This window comes from Delphinus delphis, chromosome 20 (genome assembly GCF_949987515.2).
Source record: "Delphinus delphis chromosome 20, mDelDel1.2, whole genome shotgun sequence".
In the NCBI taxonomy this organism is placed as follows: Eukaryota; Metazoa; Chordata; class Mammalia; order Artiodactyla; family Delphinidae; genus Delphinus; species Delphinus delphis.
The window spans coordinates 1,036,827-1,059,897 of record NC_082702.1 but is presented as its reverse complement, the minus strand read 5'-3'; the positions used below and the strand labels follow the sequence as shown (position 1 = coordinate 1,059,897).

At 43.4% G+C, this 23,071-nt stretch overlaps 1 protein-coding gene and 1 long non-coding RNA gene across 2 annotated transcripts in view; both read right to left on the bottom strand.

Annotated features, from left to right (window-relative positions):
* The window catches only part of LOC132416543 (zinc finger protein 211-like), a 29,209-nt gene extending 25,899 nt beyond the window's left edge, over positions 1-3,310 (bottom strand). The window contains exon 1 of the mRNA XM_059999936.1: positions 3,075-3,310. The gene's annotated coding sequence lies outside the window, so the exon portion shown is untranslated. The remainder of the gene's footprint in view (positions 1-3,074) is intronic.
* Positions 3,311-8,077: 4,767 nt separating this feature from the next.
* On the bottom strand, positions 8,078-21,879 carry LOC132416547 (uncharacterized). The gene is made up of 3 exons (XR_009517641.1): positions 21,114-21,879; positions 20,439-20,477; positions 8,078-9,799 (listed from the first exon to the last, which is right to left on the bottom strand). It is a non-coding gene; the product is annotated as an uncharacterized lncRNA (long non-coding RNA).
* Between the last annotated feature and the right edge of the window lie 1,192 nt (positions 21,880-23,071).

Here is a 23,071-nt window from a genome sequence, read left to right as displayed (position 1 = left end):
ATCCCTGGTTGGGGAACTAAGATCCTGCAAGCTGCAGCCAAATAAATAAAAAGCAACAAGGGAAAAGCAACAAATAACATACAAGGGAATCCACATAAGGTTATCAGCTGATTTTCCAGCAGAAACTCTGCAAGCCAGAAAAGGGAAAAACCTACAACCAAGAATATTCTACCCAGCAAGGCTCTCGTTCAGATTCAACGGAGAAGTCAAAAGCTTTACAGACAAGCAAAAGCTAAGAGAATTCAGCACCACCAAACACAGTTTTACAACAAATGCTAAAGGAACTTCTCTAGAAGAAAAGGCCAGGACTAGAAACAAGAAAATTACAAATGGGAAAGCTCACCGGTAAAGGTAAACACATAGTCATAGTAGGAAATCATCCACACACAAATATGATATCAAAACCAGCAATCATGAGAAGCAGAAAGTACAAATGCAGGATATTGGAAATGCATTTGACATTAAGAGACCAGCAACTTAAAACAATATATATATATATATATAGACTGCTATATCAAAACCTCATGGTAACAACAAAACAAACTTCCATGTACAAAATGAGTAAGTCACAGGGATGTAGTGTACAGAGTACGGAACATAGTCAATAATATTGTAATAACTTTGAATGGTGACAGCAACAAGAATTATCATGGTCATCATTTTGTAATGTACAAAAATATCTAATTACTATGCTGTACAACTGAAACTAATAGAAATCAATTATATAATACTTCAGGGAAAAAATCCCACTTGGATTCATCTCTGAATCCTCTGTTTCACTCTCTCACTATTATAAAACTGAATGTTTATGTCCCCCCAAAATTCATAGTTGACACAAAACCTCCCAATCTCATGGTATTAGGAGCCGGAGCCTTTGGGAGGAAATTAGGATTAGATGAGGTCATGAAGGCAGGCCCCACGTGAATGGAATTAGCACCCTTATAAATGTCACGAGAGAGCTTGCTCCTCTCTCTGTTCTCCACCATGTAAGGACACAGTGAGAAGATGGTGTCTATGAACCAGGAAGCAGGCCCTCATCTGAACCTGACCATGCAGGCATCCTGATCTTGGACTTCTAGCCTCCAAAACTGTGTGAAATAAACTCCTGGTGTTTATATGTCATCTAGCTTACGGTATTTTGTTATAGCAACCCAAGCAGAACAAGACACTTTCCTTCCACATTAAGAAATCTAGTTAATCCTTAATAAAAACACATTCAGAATCCAGCCACTTCTAAGCTACCACTCTGTTCCATGAACCCTCAAGTGGCCTAATATAATAGCCTCCACCCTGGTTTTCCTTCCTCTTCCCTCAGTCTCACAATCTGTTCTCCACTATGCAGCCATATGCAGCCTGTTAAGACCTAGGTAAGGAAATTCCCTGGTGGCGCAGTGGTTAAGAATCCTCCTGCCAATGCAGGGGACATGGGTTCGAGCCCTGGTCCGGGAAGATCCCACATGCTGCGGAGCAACTAAACCCCGTGAGCCACAACTACTGAGCCTGCGCTCTAGAGCCCACGAGCCACAACTACTGAGCCCACGTGCCTAGACCCCATGCTCCGCAACAAAGAGAAGCCACCGCAATGAGACGCCTGCACACCACAATGAAGAGTAACCACCGCTCGCCACAACCAGAGAAAGCCCACACGTAACAACGAAGACCCAATGCAGCCAAAAATAAATAAATGAATAAATTTATTTTTAAAAAACCTAGGTAAGATCATTCCCCTCCTCTGATCCAAACTTCCTGTCACCTCCAGAATAGATACTCAACTTCTTTTATTTTTTTTAAATTAATTAATTAATTAATTTGTTTTTGGCTGTGTTGGGTCTTCGTTTCTGTGCGAGGGCTTTCTCCAGTTACGGCGAGCGGGGGCCACTCTTCATCGCGGTGCGCGGGCCTCTCACTGTTGCGGCCTCTTCTGTTGCAGAGCACAGGCTCCAGACGCGCAGACTCAGTAGTTGTGGCTCACAGGCCTAGTTGCTCCGCGGCATGTGGGATCTTCCCAGACCAGGGCTCGAACCCATGTCCCCTGCATTGGCAGGCAGATTCCCAACCACTGCTCCACCAGGGAAGCCCGATACTCAACTTCTTAGGCAGCCATTCCAGTCCTGAATCTTGTCTTCCTGCTCCTTCTTCCCACCTGATGGAAAGGAGATCTTAATGATCTCAACTCAGCTCTACCTCTAAATATTTTTACATCCTGGTATTGAGATAACCTTCCCACATCCGTCTACATTCGGTGTCAGAAATGTTAATACCTCCATATAATCCTTCGTAGACTCGGGATCCTGAGCTTGGGTCCTTAACGAATACCACGACACCACAATACAGAGAATATATGGGTGGGGGTAGGGATCAGTAAGGGACTGGGACACTCTACACGTACCGGTATAGGTCCCATAAGCGCTTCTACAGCCATGTTTTAAGAGACAGATTACAGATGAATGAATATAACCATGTCAGGTTTCAGTGGGTTCAGGCCCCTGTGTGCCCACGCCTGGCCCTTGAGCCTGGTGAACTAGGGCTGGATACCTAACCTCCGTGCCTCAGTGTCTCACCTTACTAGCTCTGTGTGCTTGAACGAAGATCCAACCTCCTGGTGCCCTAATACTTCATCCTCCTCCTTCAGTCTGTTCCTCCGTTGAACAGCCTTTGGGAAACTTTTAAAATCCTAATGTAGTCTGTAACCCCCTTGGTTTAAAATTTTCCGCAGCGCTCAGAGTTCTGAGAATATAGGCAGAGGCCTCAGCCTGCTATTCCAGGCGCGACTCCGCCTCAAACTTTGTTCCTCACCAGGCACAACGGAGCCCAGGTTTTCCGAATCCTCACGGCTCAATCGCAACTCCAAGCCTTTGTACATGCCGGTTCCTGTGCCTGTAACCCTCTCCCATAACTAATCACACCCCTGATAGTAAAATTAAACAGGAAAGCTGAGGTGTTGACCACTGTCAGAAACAGTAGTCCATATACTAGCGCCTCACCGTCCTGGACACCGGGGCCTGGGCTGCAGGGACGAGAGCATTTGGGGCTTTAGTGTCTGGTGGGGTGAGGGCCCGAGGACGAGCGTTTACCTGAGGCGGGTCCCTCCGAGCGGCCGCAGCCATCCAGGCCTGTGGGCGGAGCGGGGCCAGGAGCGGGCCGGCGGTTCTTAAACCGGCCCTGGTGCGGATCATCTCGGGCGGCGCCGCGGCCGAGCCTCAGACTCGCCTTTGTGCAGCGGGAACAACGACTGCCCCGTCGCTTTCTCGGTCCTGTCCCGTCAGCTCCACTAAACGCTCCAGAACTTCTGTCCGTATGAACACACCCGAGCAGCCAAAATGACCGCCCGGAGGAGGACGCCGGAAGTCCCGGCCCACGCTAGGCAACCCTTACGGAAACGCCTCTGTTCTGAGCCTTCATTGGCTCAACAAGGCGGCTGGTCGACGCAGAGCTTTCTGGGTACTGTAGTTCACACACTTGGGGTAACCCGCGCGTGGACTACTGGCAATCTTAGACCCCTGAGGGGCTCTGGGAAATGGAGTCAGCGGACCAAAGGACTTAGAAGGCGCTTGTCCTTTTTTAAAAAAAAAATAAATTTTTTATTTATTTTTATTTTTGGCTGCTTTGGGTCTTCCTTTGGGTGCGCGGGCTTCTCATTGCGGTGGCTTCTTTTGCTGCCGAGCACGGGCTCTAGAGTGCAGGTTCAATAGTTGTGGTGCATGGGCTTAGTAGCTCCGCAGCATGTGGGATCTTCCCAGACCAGGGATCGATCCCATGGTCCCTGCATTGGCAGGTGGATTCTTAACCACTGTACCACCAGGGAAGACCCAAGGACTTGTCCATTCTTAAGGGGTAGATCTCAGGGTTTCTGGGGGATGTTGTGTTGCCTGCAGACGTTCAGCCAAGGTTGATGTATTAGTTCAGACCCTGTGAACTTCATCATGCTCCCTGAGACTAAACATATTGTTACAGAAACTCCCACAGGACAGAGATCCAAATGCACATATCATTCCTAGTCATTCAGACACAAAATGTGTCCACTGGTAGCAGAAGCTAATAAACATTTCATGGGGGATGGGCAAAATAGGGGTATGGGATTAAGAGACACAAACTGCTATTGCTACCAAACCAAATTTGGGCTGTTCACCTGATGCATAGCAAAGCCAATCCATTGACACTCGGTTGTGGTGAAGGAAAGTACAGGGCTTATTGCAGGCACCAGCAAGGAGAACAGGCAGCTCATGCTCAAAAGACCTGAACTCCCCGATGTCTTTCAAAGAAGGGTTTTTAAAGACAGTGTGAGGAGGGAGGGTGGCAGGATGTGTGATCAGCTTGTGCACAATTCTCTGGTTGATGATGAGGTAATGGTGATATTTTCGGAATCTCAGTTATCAGTTTTCTGGCTCCAACTGGTCTGGAGTTTATGTGCTGGTTGTCAGCACGCAGTTAACTTCTTCCACCTGGTGGTGGTTTTAGTTTCTGCAAAACAATTCAAGGATATGGCTCAAGATATTATCTATAGTCCTTGAGGAGGAACTAAAGGTCCTTGGCTTTGTTTTATGGCTAAACTATTATTATTTTGTCTTGCTTGACTGCTTTCCTTTGTTTCTGCATTTTCTCACTTCTCTGATTTTGCTTTTTGGAATTCGGGAAAGGCCTAGGAGGCTAAAACTTTTCTATTAACAAGAGTCAGGTCGGGAATTCCTTGGCAGTCAAGGGATTAGGACTCCACGCTCTCACTGCTGAGGACCCAGGTCCAATCCTTGGTCGGGGGAACTAAGATCCCACAAGCTGTGCAGCAAGACTGGAGGAGGGGTGGGGGGAAAGTCAGGAGACATGGGGATTGGGGGTGTCTGTCCCAGGGAAGGCCCAACAGGGTCCTTCTCAGTTTCACTATGTATAAAATAGATAAGCAACAAGGATACATTGTATAGCACAGGGAAGTATAGCCACTGTTTTTAATAACTTTAAATGGAGTATAATCTATAAATATATATATATTTTTAATTTTAATTATTTATATTTGGCTGCATTGGGTCTTTGTTGCTGCGTGAAGGTTTTCTCTAGTTGCGGAGAGTGGGGACTACTCTTCACTGCGGTGCGCCGACTTCTCATTGCAGTGGCTTCTCTTATTTCAGAGCACGGGTTCTAGGCGCACGGGCTTCATTAGTTGTGGCTCGCGGGCTCTAACGTGCAGGCTCAGTAGTTGTTGCACCCGAGCTTAGTTGCTCCACGGCATGTGGGATCTTCCCGGACCAGGTCTTGAATCCACGTCCCCTGCAGTGGCAGGCGGATTCTTAACCACTGCGCCCCAGGGAAGTCCCTATAAAAATATTGAATCACTATGTTGTACACCTGGAACTAACTAATATTTTAAAACAACTATACTTCAATAAAAATAAATTAATAATGAAAAATAAACATTACCATGTTGGAATTAAATCTATACACTATGAAGTGTTAGACTCAGTTTTAACAGTCTCTGTATGTTTGGTCAAGGAGAAGAGAAAAAACACTCCAGATGGTCCATGACAGGAAAGACAGTAGAGGGATGCTGGGCTACTCAAAGCAGGAGTACACAGGTGGATCTCCGTAGTCACTTCAGAAAATACTTCTAACAGCATAGTAAATTATTGTGCCCAATTTAGTAAGCAATATTTTTATCCATTTAGTAAATTTTTGGATAGCTTGATAGTTAACTTCTTTTCGGGAATCTGACATCAATCTCAAAAATAGAACAATGAAAGATATGTTGTATTGATATGGGACAATGGGTGCGGTGTTCACAGGTAGAGCATGTATGAAAAAGATGTTCTGAACCCCAAAATGAACGGGGTAACTTAAACCATGATCTCATATCATTGTTGGGAAGTGGTTATCATTTCCCCTGTGATTACAGAGACTGTTCTGCATGAGGAATTGATATTATCTGGGAAAAAGTTATAAAATTCAAATTATAGAAAGCTATTAATGACTATGTAGTGATTCAGAGATTGTGTCAGAAACGTCTCAGAGAAAGTATCAGTGTATGGTAAAAAGGTGAAAATCTTAGAGAAGTTTTAGCAGTGATGTCTGAGAAGAGGTACAATTAAGCTGAACATGTGACTAGAACAATCTCTCTGAACACTGTCTCCAAAATGTGATTCCTCTTCATGCTTGAAGTCATTATGCAATATGAGCATTCAGGAAAAGTTAAAGGGGACATTGAGAGTACATGGAATTGCAAAAATACACAGGGAAGCTGAAGCCAAAGTGTCTTGTTTAGTCACTGTTCTGGCAAATGATCAATGAGTAAATATTTGGCTTCAAGAACTTATTGTAGATGCGTGGGAGACATTGGGATACAAAAGCGACAAAGACTCCTGCCCTTCTAGGGGTTATATTATATTCAGGAGGACACAGGAATCATGAAAGCAGAAATGTTAAGTCATATAGTATGTTCAGTGTAGGAGGCATAATGGAAAGAATATAAGGTAAATGTACTTAGAGGTAGAGTGTGGTATGCAGATTACAGAGCTGAGTAATCACTGAGCAAAAACGTGAAGGAGATGAGGAAGAACTATATGGGAATTTTGGGAATAAATTCTAGCCAGAATAAGCACGTGGCTAGATAGCTTTGGTGGGTGGAGCCTTACAGGGCTCCTTGGCAGTGGAGGGCCTGGCTAGGACTTTAGCCAAGTTGGCCATTAGCCGGACTTTCTCACTGCAAAGACACTCAGGGGATGTGTGAGAAAACTTGGCTCCGCCTCTGGGCGTCTGCAGACTTCTTCTCTGGTGGATTCAGTCCTGGAACCAGGAAGCGTAATTTTTCAACGAGCCCTGGTTTTCAAGTCTGATCCCTGGACCTTCACCATGAAACGCTCATTTTCATTTCAAAACCCAACCTAGTGAAGCAGACATTTTGTGGGTCAGTCTCTAGAATCTGTGTTTTAATAATCTTCCGGGTGATTCTGATACATTTTCAAGAATATTCCATTGCACCATTGAAGTTTCTGTGGACCAGGTCACTATGTTTCTTACAATAACAGAAGTCCCCCTGAATCACTATGCTGTACATCTGGAACTAATGTAATGTAAAGCTACTTTCTCATTTTACACCCAATACTTCCTGATACTTCCTTCTCTCAAAACCTTGTAGACCTAAAGCTACCTCCTTTTAAAGACTGCCTTGCATTTTGTCTTCTGCATGTACCATGGCTGGCCAGCTGCTGTGAGCTCATGGCTCATGGCTACTCTCGCTTCTCAGTCCCTATATGGGCCCTTCTCCAAGGCCAAAGAAAATTCTCCAGAGGTGACCAGAGTCCTCAAGTGCCAGTCCAATCCCAATGATGTTCCCTATGGGCAGAAAAACCAGACCAAGTAGTGATGGCCTGAAGGTCTAGAGGCTGATAATTATGTCCCAGGAGTCAGGTCCAGCTGAGGTTACAAATGTGGAGTCCAAGAGGCCACCCCCTGACCAGAGGGCAGGCCCCTGAGATGGCATGGACACGTGTGCAAGAGAGGGGCTAGCATTGCTTAGGTGCCACAGGTGGGGAATCAGCTTCTGGAGTAGGAGGAAGTGGGGCCTCAGCTTTTGAGCCAGAGGTGAGGACATTGCCTCTGGAGGGGGAAGCTGGGATGCAGTGACTGGTGGCACCTGTCCATACCTGACCTCTGATTCAAGAACAAGGGTCTCTGCCCCTGGGAGGTCCGGCCTGAGGTTTCAGAACACCTCTGCCTGGGTAGGGCCCCCTGAAAAGATGCAGCCACGGAATTTCCAGCTGCCTCTGCAGCCCTGGGCTCTGAGCTCTGGTCCCTCCACCTCTGCTTTCTGGGCTCCATTTCCGCGTGCATGTTTAGAAAGTGCCCTGGCAGGAGGATGGGGGGACGCAACCTCACCCACTGTGCCGTCCTTCCCTCAAGCTCACAGCCCCGTGCTTTGTGCCATCCCACTCCTCAAAGCAGGAACTCCGCATATTTTGCCACTTTTATAGTCGTTTATGGTAGGAGTGTGAGTCAGTCTGTTACTGTATCACAACCAGAACCTACAACACACTTGAAAAAACCCAAAGTGGTTCTGAGGGTTTCAAAAACTAAAACTCAGTGTAGGATTTTATTAAACACTTTTACAAATTGGAGTTAGGTTTTGGATTCTAACAGACGCATCACAAAATATACATCTCCAAACCCAATTTCCTTATCATTATGTAATAATAAGCTTACAGTTATGAGAGATTTCCCAAGTGACACTGATCAGGACGCTAGTCATATCCTCTGAAGGTAAACGTTTTTAATTTTCATTTTGTTGCTAATGTAGAACCCACTGAGAGATAGTGTAAGAAGAAACACGTGCAAGGATTGCAAAGAACAGAGAATGGAGAGTTAGAAGCACTATGAGCTGTGTTCATTCCTATACTGAAGTATTGAGTGTGTTCAGATCAAAGAGTGAAGGAAATTGCTTTATTTTCTTCAGATGTCTTTTACATCTATTAAGATATAGAATCATAAAACAATTTTGAAGAATGAATCATTACCAAAGATGATATTCAGTCTCTGCAGTAATGAGTTTTGACATTGATTTTTTAATTCGCATATATTTAAGTGACCACAAGTTTCTCACTGTAAATACCATGTAAAGTTGTGGGAACAGGAGAGGATAGGCCCCTCACAGATCACTGCAGTATAATAGGCATAAAAAAAGTTCACATAATATTTATGCTTTTGAAAAATGTGGTAAGGGAACAACAGATAATTTTGAGGATCTTAAATTAGGACAGATTTCAAAGTCAACATTTATTGGTGAAAAGAATAAAAAGACTCAACATTTCAAGGTAATGGCACCACATTCAAGAGATCATCTAATGAGTCACTGAGCAATTACTAAAAATTTTGAGTCTGTAAATAATAGGAAACCGTCAAATTAAAATATTGAAAAAAAATCCATGCAGCGTCTTAATTTACTACAGGAATATAAACTAATGTTGAAAAGAAAAACTCATTCTGGGAGGTAATGTTACTATGATGCTTTATTAGTGGTAATAAATATAACTTATTTCAGTAAAATTTATCATTAATAACAACCACATTACCTAAATATTCTAGATTGAAATAATATTTAGACAAGTTATGTGCTTCATATCTGCACACATTAAAAAGCATTTTACATGATTAAACATAAAAAGATTAAAACAATTTTCCAATCAATTTGAAGTAAAGCAGACACCACAGAACTGCAGAATTACACATTTAGCCACAGGTAAGACTATTTTTCAATTACCAAGTATTGTTTATAAGTTAGTCATAATAAAAAACAAATGATTATTAAATATGGACAATAAAGACTACATGAAAATGTAGGTCTTTGAAAGTTGCTCTTAGGTGCTAATGGCTGTCAAATTTTGCTAAAAATTACTTATATTTCATTAAAAATATTCATTTAGTACTTAAAACTAAAGTTAAATGGTTAAAAAATATAATCTTTAAAAAATAATTTATTTTAATTGAATTTTTTAACGAATCTTATCATTTCTCCTACATAAATAAACACTCAAGTGACCCATTATGTCTCTTCTGAAAAATTTCTCACCTTTCACCTACTACAACTACTACTGTAGTTCTCAGTACTGAGCATTTGGCCAGGTAGCAGTTTCAAAAATAAAGAAAATGGGTTACATGGGGACACACACAATTCTTGAATTTGCTTCACTTCTTCCAGTCTTCAAAAGCCTCTACTGCCGATACAAGGGACACGGGTTCGTGCCCCAGTCTGGGAAGATCCCACATGCCGCGGAGTGGCTGGGCCTGTGAGCCATGGCCGCTGAGCCTGCGCGTCCAGAGCCTGTGCTCCGCAACGAGAGAGGCCACAACTGTGAGAGGCCCGCGTACCGCAAAAAAAAAAAAAAAGCCTCCAGAAGCCCGCATATCCCTAGGACTTTTTCCTCTGCATTTGAAAGGAACTTCATCCAACTAATATGCTTAGAAAATTAAATAGGTGTTTCCCCGGTGGCGGTGTCACAGTGGTTAAGAATCCACCTGCCAATGCAGGGGACACAGGTTCAAGCCCTGGTCCTGGAAGATCCCACATGCCGCGGAGCCACCAAGCCTGTGTGTCACAACTACTGAGCCTGCGCTCTAGAGCCCGCGAGCCACAACTACTGAAGGCCGCTCCCTAGAGCCCCTGCTCGCCACAACTAGAGAAAACCCACATGCAGCAACAAAGACCCAATGCACACCCAAATTTTAAAAAATAAATTTTAATAAAAAGAAAATGCAAATAAATCTTTTGGGGATCAGCTTAAAGTTCAAATTAGCAGTGAGTTTTGTAACGGTAAATACAAATTTATAAAAGAAAAATAAATCCGCTGAGGCTAAAAAGGAGAGTTTCATCACCGCATCCACTTTCTTTTAGGGCATTTACTTGAAAATACTTGTTTTTTCTTCCTTTGCCCATTATTATATAAGAAAATATTTTTAAAGGCTATATATGCCTTTTGTCAGTTTTACAATCTGGGAATCTTTTTCTCCAGGACCTGAGAGAGAGACAGCTCTTTGAAATTCAACCATCACGGAAGACAGTACCCTTATGTTTCTGTTTTTGTGGAACAGTAGGAGCCTAACTTCAGCAGGTGCCTGGGTCTAATTTATAAAACTACCTCCTGTCATAAAGGTAAAAGAAATTTATATTTCTTTTAGATAAAGACACTTAGCAGATGCCAATGGCCACCCCAATTACATGGTAAATTTATCATGAACTATATGAAAACTGGTACTGTCAAAAATCCTCTAACTTGAGAACTAGTTCTCATTTATCTCAAAAACACCTATGTAACGGATTATATTGCCTGGCTATATAAAAGGGTGAGATTTCTTACTTACTTCACAGTCTCCTTACTAGATTGCCTGTAATGCACATCACATTCTGCTTTAATGCTTATTCAACAGAAAAAAATGTTTTCTTTCTCTTCTATTTATGTGCAGAGGTTTTCTGGGTTAACAGGACATTTTATTTATAATTATGTTTCCACAACACTTCCAAACCCAGAACTCCAAAACACTGAAAATTTCCTAAATGGTATTATCAGGAAATCCCTGAACTTCATTAGTAAATAACACACACATTTTAGAAAGTCATCTTTGAGTAATTATTATTTTTACATTTTTTATTATGGTAAAATATACATAATGAAAAATGCACCATTTTAACGATTTTGAATATACAATTTGGTGGCAGAAAGTACATTAACATTGCTTCGCGACCATCAAGACTATCCATCTCCAGAATTCTTACATCATTCCAAACTGAAACTCTGTACCCATGAAACAATAACTTCCTATTTCCTCATATCCCTAGATGTTGGCAACCACAATTCTACTTTCTGATGACTCCCAGGACCTCATGTAAATTGAAATGATAAATCATACAATATTTGTCAGACAGAAATGACGTATTTCTGTGAAGTTCCACTGAGTGTGCCTGCTTCTCCAGCCTCCCCTTCCACCTCCTTCCCCTCTATCACCTCTGCCACTCCAAGACAGCAAGACTGATCCCTCCTCTTCCTCAGCCTCCTCACCCTACTCAACATGAAGACATCAGGAATGAAGACCTTTATGATAATCCACTTCCACTTAATGAATAGTAAATAACTATCATGCTGTACAGTTAATAAACCTAGCTGTTGTGTATGTATGTGTGTCTGTGTGAAAATCTAATAACTGTACAGCAAGAACTGTAGGAGACTTTTTTGTGTCATCATCATCATTGCCTAAGTATTCATTGTGTAGAACATTGGTAGATATTAGGCTTATGTGCTAGGTCTCTTCCTAATGAGGTCCCTGTCATGAGGGGCAAGAGTAAGACCTAAACACACAGGCAGCATCAGTATCAATTCTTCACAGACCCAGAGAGTGAGCCCCCAGGTTAATATCATGAGAAGAGCAAAAGATTAGTCTATAAAATGAAAATAAATAAGCAAAATAAAGACCTTACTCAAAATGATACATTTAATTTCAAAACAACAAAAGCAGAGATCATCAGATGTACTTACAAGGAAACTGCTGCTTAATCACATTGTGTTGAACATGGAAAACCTGGAGTTAAAGTCAAGTTGTGCCATACAATGGTGGTTGCAGTTATATGTGGATATTTATCTCATGGCTGAGTTGTGTGGATAAATTATGAGTAGATTTATATAAATAAAATAATGTCAGACTTACTATTGAGAAGGTAAAGAATGAAATCTGCTATAAAACCCAAAGGTGAATTAGGAAAAGAGACTGTGGTTGGCAGAGTTTTGATGGCTGTGAACTTTGACTCCTGGGGTTACTCCCATGAATATGTTATGTTACATGGTAAAAGAACTTTACAGATGTAATTAAAGTTGCTAATCGTTTGACTTTAAAATAGAGATTACTCAGGTTAGCCTAATGTAATCACATGCACCCTTAAAAGTAGAGAACTTGTTCTGGCTAAGACAGAAGTGGAAGTCAGGCAGATCTGAAGTGTAAGAAGAAAGACTGCAACTGACAATCTCCTGTTGCGGCTTGAATATAGAGGAAGTCAGATGGAAACTATGAGAAGGAGATAAATTCTGCTTTGTGAGTGTGAAAGCGGACCTAGAGTTCCAGGTGAAAAGAAATAAATGAATCCACTATTATATTTGGGAGACTTCAACACCCGTCTACCAGAAATGGACAGCTCCAGCAGTCAGGAGTGAAGGAATAGAAATCATACAATGTCTGCTCTCAGACCACAATGGAATTCAAGTAGAAATCAAAAAGAAAAAGATAGCTGGAAAATCCCAAAATACATGGAGATTAAAAAAATACTTTTAAATAACACATGCATCAAGGAGAAATTTCAAACTATTTGGAACTAAATGAAAACACAACTTGTCAAAACTTGTAGGTTGCAGTGAAAGCAGTGCCTAGAGGAAAATTTACAGCATAAAAGGAAAATACAAAATCATTAGTCTAAACTTCCATCCTAGAAAACTTTAAAAAGAAATCCAAATTAAATCTAAAGCGGAAAAAGAAATAATAAAAATTAGAGTAGAAACTAATGAAATCGAAAACAGGAGAGCATGGGTGTTGGATTTTCTCAAATACTTTTTTTTGGCATTTATTAACTTATTTAAAAGATATATGCTGGGGACTTCCCTGGTGGTCCAGTGGTTAAGACTCTGTGTTCCCAATGCAGGGGCACAGGTTCAATCCCTGGTTGGGGAACTAAGATCCTACATGCTGTGTGATGCAGCCAAAAGAGAAAAACAAATAAAAAATAAAATAAAAAGGCCTATTCAGATTGTCTATTCTTACTTTCTACTGAAGACTTTGAATCAATAATTAATAAACTTCAAAAGCAGAAAGCACCAGACCCAGATGGGTTCACTGGTGAATTCTACCAAATATTTAAGGAAGATATTATACCAATTATCTACAATCTCTTCCAGATGAAATGTGCCGAGGAAATACTTCCTAACTCATTCTATGAGGCTAGTATTACTCTAATACCAAAACCAGAAAATAACATTACAAGAAAACTACAGACCAATATCTCTCATGAGCACAGAAGCAAATCCAACAATGTGCAAAAAGAATTATACACCACAACCAAGTGGGATTATCCTAGGTATGCAAACTGGTTTAACAGTCAAATACAAATTAATGTAATCCATCACATCAATAGGCTAAGAGAAGAAAAATCACAGTATCATATCAATAGATGCAGAGAAAACATTTGAGAAAATCCAACAATGATTTATGATAAAAACTCTCAGCAGGGCTTCCCTGGTGGCGCAGTGGTTGGGAGTCCGCCTGCCGATGCAGGGGACACGGGTTCGTGCCCCGGTCTGGGAAGATCCCACATGCCGCGGAGCGGCTGGGCCCATGAGCCGTGGCCGCTGAGCCTGCGCGTCCGGAGCCTGGGCTCTGCAACGGGAGAGGCCACAACAGTGAGAGGCCCGCATACAGCAAAAAAAAAAAAAAAAAAAAAAAAAAAACTCTCAGCAAACTAGGAATAGAGGGGAACTTTCTCAATTTGATGAAGAAAATCTACAAAAATGTAACAGCTAACATAATAATTACTTGTGAGGAGCTCAAAACTTCCCCACTAAGATCAGGAACAAGGCAAGTATGTCCTGCTACCCACTGCTTTTCAGCATTGTCCTGGAAGTCCTAGCTAATTCAGTAAGACAAGAAAATAAAATAGAAATGTATACAGATTGGGAAGGAAGAAATAAAACTGTCTCTGTAAACAAATGATACAAATGTCTATGTATCAAATCTGAATCAAAAACAACACAAATCCTCAATCCATTAAGCAATTATAGCAAGGTTGTTCCTATACACCAGCAATGAATGAATGGAATTTGAAGTTAAAAATACATTACCATTTACATTGGCACCTCTCCAAAATGAAATACTCAGGTATAAACCTAACAAAACATATACAAGAGCTATTTGGGAAAAACTATAAAATTCTGATGAAAGATATCAAAGAAAAACTAAATAAATGGAGAGACATTCCATGTTCATGGACAGGAAGGTGCAATATTGTCATCCAAGTGTATGCTGAATCTAAGAAGAGTTTTAGAATATAAGCTCATGATTCTAGAAAGAAGGTGCAACAGGATTCTAGTCACATACATTGAGACCCCCAGTGCATAGCCCTGCCATGTCTTCTGTACAGTAAAAGAACCTCAGATGTCCTGATGGAAGGGGGAGTGCCAGGTTTACAGCCCACATGGACTGGGATTCAGAGAGTAACACCCCATCATGGAACACAGCAGTGTCAGGTCATTCCTATTACTGCTGTTTTTGAATGAACTTTCTTCTCTTTGTGAATTCACACTGCTTCCAAACACTGCTCCTATCAATTCTCCTAATATCATGGCCCAGGGAGAGTTTGTTGGCTTAGCAAAATAAACCTCTATTAGAATTCTATTTTGATTATCCTTCTTTGAAGTCCATCTCACTTCAATTGTGTTAGAAAATGTACTTTCCTTCAGTTCCTGACTTGCAGTTATGTCAGTTCTTAATTTTCATTGTTGAAAACATTATACTGTCCCATCTGTCTAAGAATCTGGATTTTCATGAATATAGATTGTAGTTTTGCTCTATATAGATTCCTCCCTATTCTTGCTAATGAACTGCTTCTCATTCTCTACACCTTGAGGAAGTAATTGACTAAAAATATTATACATTAATGCTTTCTATGTTCAAAAACCATATATATAACTCTAACAGTCTCTCATTTTCAGAATTGTGCCACTTCCTGACATTTATGTGTGATTTCTACCATAATTCATAGCTCATTTCCTCTCTCTCCCACTTCTCTCTCCTTTGTTTGCTATATTACTCTCTTTGGCTTTCCCCCATGTGTTTGTTCTCTATCTTTCTGATCCAAGAACATACCTGGCCACAGATAATTTACTAAATGTATGCAGTGACCTTGTACTAAACTTCCATGAAAAGGGAACACAGGAGAATGATGAGCCATCTAGAGTGGCTTCCCAGACTTGGAATCTTCTCCATATGGACTTACTCCTGGCAAAATGAAGAGGAAATGTTACTGAGCTGAAGTCAAGACAGGTCTTAGATGTCATTTTCTCTCTCTCTTTGTACTTCATATTATTTAGTGGAACCCAGAAGAAGGGACATGTGTTTTGATAGTTATGAAACCTAAAATTTATACGGCAGTTGTATTTCTGTCTTCTGCTCTTCCAGCTGCCTTCTGCAAACCTCATGTTACCTCTTCACACTGCAGAGCCATGTATATTTTTATAATGTATTCTTGTAGATGATGGTAGATAACACAGTATGTGGCTGGAGGGGGCCACCAGAACACAAGAGTGTGTTTAACAAACTCAGGACAAGTCCATGGGATTGTTTGCAGGACAAGGGAGGTGACGCATGTTGAGGATCAGGCTACTTTGCTGTACTAGGGAATAAAGAGCACAGAATGGGGAAGGTCTCACAAGGTGAAGGATACAACTGTGGGATGGGATATCTGGAGGAGAGCAGGGCCTACAACTGGTTTCTCTGCAAATAACTTCCAGTAGGCTCTTATTTGCTGGTGACACATGACCACTAAATAGAAGGGTAAGTCCAGGACCAAGAATATCCAACTGCAATAGAGTAGCCTGTGTTCAAGGACTATTTAAAGATATATGCACACCTCACCCATGACACAATATGTAAAAGTCAATGTTGGAGAACACTGCAGATGGAGCAGTAAGAAAAGCAGGTAACAGTCCAGAAAGATGAGGATTACTCCTGCATGGGAGGTAAAAGTAGAAGTGACAAGTAGAGTTGACAAGTCAGCGAAGTGTCAAGAATGGGGAAGGAACACCAGAAATGAGGTGTGGTCACTAGAACTGGCACAAAATACTAATCAAACACAGTTGAGTTTCTCCTATAATTTGAACACAGCCCTGACGTCATGCCCTCCCCAAGGTGCCACTCAAAACCAGCAGCCTCTTGACCCATCTTGTTGTGGCTGGATTAATAGCCATTTGTGAACCACTGAAGGCTCTCTAACCTACTCCCAAGATGAGCAAATATACATGGCAACCACGTGATGCAAGTATTTAAAGACATTACAAAAGTGCAGCCAGTACTAGGCCAGAACAACTCAGCACACAACAGGTCACAGGAAAGAAAACTATTACAGAAAACTTTGGAGAGTCTTGCAAGAAAAGATAATGGTCCACGTAATTAGTAACCACGTCAGTGATGGCAATTCCTGGCATAAGCAGGCATAAGGAAATGTCAGCTAGAGGAAAGAAATAGGATCTGGGGTACAGGGGTGTCTTAGATCTGGACAGTTACCAGGCCAGGGAGAAGGCAAGCAAAATAGGATCTATTGGGCTTCCCTGGTGGCGCAGTGGTTGAGAGTCCGCCTGCCGATGCAGGGGACACGGGTTGGTGCCCCGGTCCGGGAAGATCCCACATGCCACAGAGCAGCTGGGCCTGTGAGCCATGGCCGCTGGGCCTGCGCGTCTGGAGCCTGTGCTTCTCAACGGGAGAGGCCACAATAGTGAGAGGCCCGCATACCGCAAAAAAAAAAAAAAAAAAAAAAGGATCAATTATAGTGACCAGTAGATGCCTAACCCTGAATCATTCTTTGTGAGGCTGCAGGGAAGGTGTTGCGGCTTTTCAAAGAGAGAAGAGGGCAGTGCACACACCTTATCCCAACCAACCACAGCACCTACTTAAGGACTTGTGGAAGGAAGCAGTTTTTGTGGTTCTGATGTAGGAAGGGCAGATCAGGCTCTAGTAAAAAAAGAGAGAGCAGGGAATACCTCACAGTACAGAGGTGGGTGTGAGGACCTTACCCAGGGAGGTTTTAAGTTTAAGGTTCTCCAGCATCACATCACAGTACAGGTGTCTCTGAACCTCATAAAGGAGACTCCACTCCTCTCAGGAGAAGTACACAACCACATCTTCAAAGGTCACAGTGCCTTTTCATGGTGGTGAACAGATAAAACCATAAACAACTTTTCTCTGAGTATCCACAATCCATCCCATACACATCTACCCCATGCCCATCCTTCTCCCAAGCCCCCCAACTCAGGGGACAAACCAGGCCCTGGTGCAACTTGTGCTATTTTCTCCTTATGGGCTCAATGGTCATGAAGTCCAACAATCAGCAACAAGTGGCAGATGGAGAAACAGGTGTCTAAGCTGTGGGCCTGGGGAAGATGCATCCACCCACTCTTGTCAAGCTATTCCCAATACAACCAAAGACACAGAAGTCTCAACACCAGAGCCCTGGGGCCATCAGACACACTCCCTCTCCAAGTACACATGACTTGCACATCCCTCAACACCACAGCCACATGCCCATGGCCACCATGCCTCACTGCCCCAGAGCACAGGCATCTCCCTGGCCTCTCTATATGTTATTTTTGTTTTAATCACCTCCTCTTTACCCCACTGGAATTCCTGTCCTAGGTTTATGGAGATGCAGAAGATATGACACCTGACACTGGACAGATGAGATCAACAACAGTTTATTAATTAGAGATATAGCCTGCGAGAGGAGGACATCACATACCATACAGGGCCACATGAATGTTGTACACTGGAAAAAAGAAAAAACCCCACCAGGGGTTGTGCGGTGGAAGTTTTTTAGGATCAAGAGGTCGGGGTACAACCTGTTTCCTAGAGGATGATGCAATGGCTTGTCTGAATAACTCTGCAGGCCAGTAGAGAATTGAAACCCACTTCAAAAAAGATTAGCAATGTTAAAAAGGAGATGGAAGGTGAAAACAGAGTCACTGTGCTAAACCCCACATAAGCAAACCAAGACTTAATATTCAATACCTAACCTAACTGCGGTTTCAACCTCCAGGAAAGTAACCTTTAACTAATCAGCCTGGAATTTCCTGGTCAGAACTAGTGAGGTAATCCGCCCAATAGACCCCTTTCGTTCCCCACTGGAGGGCAAACTTGCCGGAGACAATGCATTCTTTGCTAATAATTTCCCTTTTCCACACCCTTTCCACATTTAAAAACCTTTCCTTTTCTACAGCTCAGTGGAGCTCCTTTCTATTTGCCAGATGGGATGCTACCCAAAGCATGAATTGTTGAGTAAAGCTAATTTGATCTTTCTTTTTTGGGGGGCCTGCCACACAGCTTGCAGGATCTTAGGTCCCCAGCCAAGGATCGAACCCATGCCCCGGCAGTGAGAGTGCTGAGTCCTAACCACTGTACCGTCAGGGAATTTCCGCCAATGTGAGTTGAGTTTTTCTTAAGAGAAGGAACTGCTCTAGCCCCCTTGATAAAATGGGAGACCCTATCCAAGATCACCAATTCGAGAGGGGAACTTACACTCAGGCCATTTGAGCCACTCTAGGTTTTATTAGATGTCAAGGCAGCACGTGATAATGGGCCTTTATTTTAAGCCTTAAAAATACAACTTTGCAGAAAGCACCCAGAGTTGCCTGGCAAATTCAAACAAGATTCAATATTAGCTTAGACCTCCCATGGCTCCCACTGGGGGTGGAAACATCTAATCCCTCTATGAAGGCCTCCCTCCCTGTATGGTTATTCCTTGCCTGAGACTAAGCCACAGAGAACCACCTGTCGACGTTGGATGCCCATGGCCCTCTTGCATTTCTGTGCTGCTCTTGCTGTCCCTCAGCTATGACAGCCTTCTCTGTCCATCTAACCCTCATTCAAAGTCCAGTCCCACTTACCAACAACCCCAGTCCTATTAACTAACACAAATGACCATACTTGCCCTGACCATATCCACCAGGCTAATTGAAACATTCCAGGCCCCAGCAAAGTCCTCACAGAATCTTGGTGAGTCCATAGTGTGGTGAATAAGAAATAGCTCTGGTCTGCATGTCATCTTGCCTCAAGCACTCCTATGCCTTGACATCCATCTCATATCTACTCTTCTCTTGGAAGCCTTGGCCACTTGCCAGGCTCTCATGTCTGATACACCCTACCTTTATGACCACATACCTCCCTCAATTGCACTTAAGAAACCAAAACCATCACTCAGGTACTCAAGCAAGAGAATAAGTAGTCAGTCTCTATCCTCCACTTCCTGCTTCCTGAACAGCTTTAGGACCATAACATGAAGATTATACCTCCTGTGACCACAGGTCACTTACTTGGGTCCACATAGTACCTACCACTTTTTGAATGTCTCCAACTTGAACCTCTCTTTTGATTTCCCAACTTGTGAGTCCAGCTGACAATCTGATGCCTCCACTTACTGGTCTCTGAAATACCTCAGACTCTTAACATGGTTAAAACAAAGCTCCTGATACCCCCAGTGATTATTACTCCTACTACCAACTTCCTCATCTCAGTTGGAGCTTCCATCCCTACAGCTGCCAAGACCAAACACGCTGGGGTTATCCCTGAGTTCTCTGTTTCACTCTCTCATCATCCATACTATAAAACCTAGTTGCCCCTTTTTAGAACATGCATCCAGACTCCGACCACATCTCCTAAACCACAGCCCTGGCCCATTAACCCTCAGTAGCCTCCACCTTGCTCCTCCCTCACTCCCACAGTCTGTTCTGCACTTTACAGTCAGATGGAGCCTTTTTAGACCTTGGTAATATCACCTCCCTCCTCTGATCCAAACCTCCCAATACCTCCAAAATAGATGCCCCATTTCTCAGGCAGTCATCCTATATTCCTTTCCTTTGTTCATACCAGAAACAGAGACCTGTGGTTCCTTAACACTCCCAGCTCAGTTTTAACACTAAGTATTTGCATAACCTGGTAGCAGCTCCTGGGTTAACCTTCCACACTAGTTTACACTAGTCGCCAGAAATGGGAACACCTCCATATCACCCATGATATAGACTTAGAACCCTGGGCTTGGGGTTTCTCTAGGGTTCCCACACCCAAGGACTGGGAAAATGGCACATAAGAGTCCCAGGACACCACAAACCAGAAAGCATCCGAGTGAGTGTTGGAGCCAGTAAGGTACTAGGACACCACTACCATACCTGTTTTGTTTCCATAAGTACTTCTGCAGCCTTCGGACTCTGTGGGAAAAGAAAGGCCTTATAAGAATGTAACTGTGGGTTAGAAACGTTGAAGCTCATGCCACCCTGTATTCTTCCTTGCCTGGCCTTGGAGCCAGACGACTTCAGGTTGGTCGTCTGACCCCTGTTACTCGGTGCTCTGTATCACCATTTACCAGCAGTATGGCCTTGAACAAAGATTCAACCTCCTAGTGCCTCCATGTCCTCATCACTCTCCTCAAATCTGTTTTTCCTTTGAAGGACCTTGGGAAACATTTAAAACGCTAATGTAAATCCTGTTCCCCTTTTGTTCAAAATTCTCCATGCCTTCTTAGGTCCTCACAATGAAGATACAACCCTCAGCCTGACAGTCCGGGTATGACCCCGCTTCACCTTCTTTGTGTCCTGCAGACATCAGATGGACCCCAGGTTTCCCGAATCCTCCCGGCTCAATCCGACCTCCAAGCCTTTGCACCTGCGGGTCCCTCCGCCTGTCACCCTCTCCCACGCGCCATCACACTGTCGGAAACAGAGCCCCACCCACAACCGCCTCACCGTCCTGGACACCGCGGCCTGGCCTGCGGGCACATGGGCAGGTGCCCAGCATTCGGGGCTTTAGTGCCTGATGGGGTGAGGGCCCGAAGGACTACCGTTTACCTGAGGCTGTTGCCTAAGCGCCGCCGCCGCCGCCATCGGACTCTGTGAGCGGAGCGGCGCCGGGAGCCGCGGGAGAAGTGGGACCAGGGCACGGCGGACCCTCTCCCGGGCCTGGTGCGGGGCCCACGGGCGGCGTCGCCGAGCCTCAGACCGGCCTCTGTGCAATGGGGACTATGCCTCTACTCGGACCTTCCCGGTTCCGTCACCCCGTTTCTAACACGGAGCTCCAGAACTGACCCATAGCAGTTAAAATGGGCAGTAAAATGGTCACCTTGAGGAGGAGGCCGGAGGTCCCGCCCCTACAAGTTGCGCCTCAAACGGAAACTGCCTATCTCCTGAGAACTCATTGGTTACTCATACTGCCCTTTTCCGTTGAGCATTCTGGGTAATGTAGTTCACATAGATGCACGAACCTACCAGGCTTTTCAGGAAAAAAGGCTAAACTCCACAATGACCGGTGCTGGAAAACAGGAAAACAGTGGCTCCAGTTCTAAGGACAGATTTTGTTCTTCACAAAAGGACCATACTAAAATCTGTGGGAGTGCTGCTGTTTGTGTTACCAAACGGAACTTAGTCCGCTGGCTTCACAAAGCCAATCTACTGCCACCTGGTTGTGGTTAAGGAAAGAACAGCATTTACTGCAGGGCACCAAGGAATGGAGTGGAAGACAGATCTCAGATCCACTCCCATGCGGTATTTGAGTTAGGGGTGGTGTTTTTGTTTGTTTGGGGTTTTTTTTGGCCATGCCACCCGGCATGTGGGATTTTACTTCCCCCACCAGGGATCGAACTTGCACCCCCTGCATTGTTAGCGCACCTGCATTGGAAGCGCACAGTCTTTACCACTGGACCACCAGGGAAGCCCCTGAGTTAGGGGTATTTTTTAAAGGGGAAGAAGAAGAGGCCAGGATTAATTATCTTGTGACACTTCTTTTTTTTTTTTTGTGGTACGCGGGCCTCTCACTGTTGTGGCCTCTCCCGTTGCGGAGCACAGGCTCCGGACGCGCAGGCCCAGCGGCCATGGCTCACGGGCCCAGCCGCTCGCGGCATGTGGGATCCTCCCGGACCAGGGCATGAACCCATGCCCCCTGCATCGGCAGGCGGACTCTCAACCACTGCGCCACAAGGGAAGCGCTGTGACACTTCTTAATCGTGGATATGGGAATCAGGATGTCTCTGGTTTATAATTCTCTGGCCACGTGATCCATGGCTCCGGGGTCTGTTAGCTAATCTTGCTCTAGATAAACAATCTGAATTTGTATGTTAATGATATCTATAAGAGCATTTTTAGTGCCTACGGTGATGTTATTGACAACAGCAATTTTAGTCATCTGATTCTGGTTGATTAGTGTTCAGTTAGCCCAGGATTGAGGTTATAGGGGATAAGAAAGGGAATAACGTTTTGGATAGAGAGATTAATCATAAACTTTGTAAGGGAACTCCATTTGAGGGGGACTCAGTTTCATTTGGAGACATTATTTCAGACTCAGTGAAGCAGCCCAGCATGTTCCCAGAGTCTAAAAATATCATTTGAGATGCTCTCAGTGGTCACAAATCTAAAGGCATGTATCATTCCATACAGTAATTAAGAAACAAAATGACTCCACTGGAAGCTGAAGCTAATAAACATTATTGTTTTGTAGTTCAAAGGTATGCACTCTCAAGCTTTAGATTCATTTTTTGACAGTCCATGTATATTTGGTCAGGGACAAGAGAAAAACAACTCCAGATAGGGCCAAAACCTGGAGGATAGAAGAGGGATGTTCACCAGCCTGAAGCAGGAGTGGAAAGATGGATCTCCATCAGTGATTCCTGCATAAAACATTTCTCCATTATAATTAGTAATTGTATCCAATTATGAAACACTTATCTACTGAATACCTCTTAATCCATATCCTGACACATATTCAATTCCTTCAGGAATCTGAAATCAATCTCAAACAGAGAATAAGGAAACAA